The sequence below is a fragment of the Magnolia sinica genome, chromosome 2 (assembly GCF_029962835.1).
Source record: "Magnolia sinica isolate HGM2019 chromosome 2, MsV1, whole genome shotgun sequence".
Lineage (NCBI taxonomy): Eukaryota > Viridiplantae > Streptophyta > Magnoliopsida > Magnoliales > Magnoliaceae > Magnolia > Magnolia sinica.
Genome location: NC_080574.1, coordinates 132,968,678 through 132,971,340, shown reverse-complemented (window position 1 = coordinate 132,971,340; position 2,663 = coordinate 132,968,678).

Here is a 2,663-nt window from a genome sequence, read left to right as displayed (position 1 = left end):
ATTGTAATGCTCTGAATTCATCATTTGTTGAATGAATTTAAAAGATTATTTTTTGAAATTTTCATTCGCTTTTTTTTTTTTAATTATTCTTTTGTGAATTCAAGGAGGATTCTTAAGCAGAAGAAACTGATCTTCTCCCTTAGTTGTTTGCACCATCCACTACGTTGATTTGTGTTTAAATTGGGGTATTTTGTATGCTATATTTATTTCTAAGCATGTAAAATATTCTCCACAAAATGAATAATTGTGAGTTTTGTGGGCCCCATGATGATGTATGTGTTGCATCTACACTATTCATCCATTTGGTGAGATCATTTTAAGGCATGAGCTCAAAAAATGGTAGATCCAAAGCTTAAGTGGACCCCATTATAGATAATGGTGAGGGCAGTGACACTTATCATGATGTTTATTTGAGATCCAACCTATTTATAAGTTCAATCCTCGCTTCTTCTTTTTTTGCTACAACGGATTCAATTGAGCTTTAGATCAGCGTCATTTTTTGTTTCATCTCATAAAATAATTTCTTCAAATGGATGAATGATGTGGATACAACATATACATTATTGTTGGGCTACCTAACCTGCATATTGACGCAGGGATGAATGTGATAATGTCGATCATCGTCTTTCTCAAGTGGATAGCTATTCCGAATCTATGGGGCTTCTTTGGACTCCTTACCTATAATTCTTGAATTCACGAGGAAAAAGTAAGAAAATAGAAATAATATTTCAAAATTTTCATAAATTAATTAACGATTGAATCAACAAGTTTATGCTAAGCCATGGAAGAAGTTTTGGAATCAAATTATAACTAAAACCGTTAGAATTCGCGACTTACTATAAATGGTAAACTTTCAATTTATAGACGACCGTGATCTCTACTAGTGTGCAATTTTTTCGGCCAAAAAAAGTGTCCTATTTGGCCGAATCATTACCTTCCGCCAATTATTCTATTCCAAGTACTTTTCAAGTTGGGCACAACTTCTAAAGCATAACGAATGAAGAGTTATACTGAAAACTCATTATAAATTATAAAAACAAAATTAAAACAAGAATTTAAATGTCATCTAATGATATTTTATAAATTTTGCATGGGCAATCTAACGTAGTGGGTGGGTGGCTAAAGTAGCTTGTTGTACCTCAAAATCATATATGGTACATTCATAGCTCATTTCTGTTTGCAAGATACGTCTGTTTTAAGTTTTGATAGTCCGGATCACCTTTGCTTCTGGCCGGGCCTTTTTTGATCCATCTCGGCTATGAAGCTCTCTGCAACCAACTCTACGTCATATATGCTCGTGTCCTCCAATGGCTTTTTATCGCATGCTTTTTTATTTTTTATAATACTCAGGGTTTAAATAATAATAAAAAAAATAAAAATAAAAATAAAAAAAGAAAAGAGGAAAAAAAGGAAAAGAAAAAGTAAATAGATTGCAGGCGTGGTGTCAACCGTCTGATGTTTTACGAAAAAAGGTCCGTGGGTATTCAATCGGCGTCACATGGATTGTCATCCATATCGGTGGCTAGATTCACGTGATAGTTCACCACCTTTTAAAAGTGAGGGTGACGCTTCCACCGTACACATTGCAAGGTCGTGCCACACACATTTCAGACGGTCCAAAAATCCAAATGGATGACTCAATTGTGGATGGATAATCATGACCCAAAAAGTACGCTGAACAGATGATAATGACCTTCTGATTGGGACCTCATGCTATTTAGTTTTAACCGTCCATCTGATACCCATCAGCTGGAATGTCACCATTTCATTATCTCTGTGATTTTCAACCCATGCATCATCTACAATGTGTCTCGCAATTTGGATGGTTTGGATAGTCATACACAAGCTCCATGTCTCATGAAGTCAAGTCCCGTTATTTTTGAAATGGTGGTAAACTCTCACAGGCTGCATCTGTGCTACAGTAGAGAGCTGGATTCAACAAACGATCCTTACCGTTCATCAATGCACTTTGCAGTTTTGCTCATTTCAGTGTGAATCGCTTTCTACTTTTGCTTTAAGCTGTCCAATTGTAGGGCAGGGAATCATATGATTACTTTAACTTTTGGCCTATCGTCCGTACAGAGAGGGACGACCTTGTAGTCGTTCCATGCTGATAGCACGCCACGTGTATGATGGAGAGGTGAATCACGGCACACACGAGCCAACATTCCATGCCGTTGACGTTTGCTTGGACGGACGGTGCAGTCAGTGGCTCTGTGCTGTGGTGCCCACCGTGATTTTTTTTAATGTTTTATCCCCTCCGTTCATCCATTCTTTCAGATCATTTTAAGGCGTGAAATTAAAAATGAGACAAATCTAAAGCTCAAGTGGACCACACCACATGAAGCGCGGAGATTGAACGCTTACCATTGAAAAGTTTATGAGGATGACAGAAGTTTTGGATCAAACTGATATTTATGTCTTCAATTAATCTAGTTACATGTGACCTGATGAACAGGTTGGATTTTAAATAAACATCATGGTGGGCATGGGGAAGTTTTCAACAGTAAGCGTTCAATCCCCATTGTTTGTTGTGATGACTTGATCCTTCAGTCTATCTCATTTTTAGATTAATATTTTAAAATTATCTTTCAAAATGGATTGAAGGTGTGTGTGTGTGTATGCGTGTGTGTGTGTGTGTGTATATATATATATATATATAT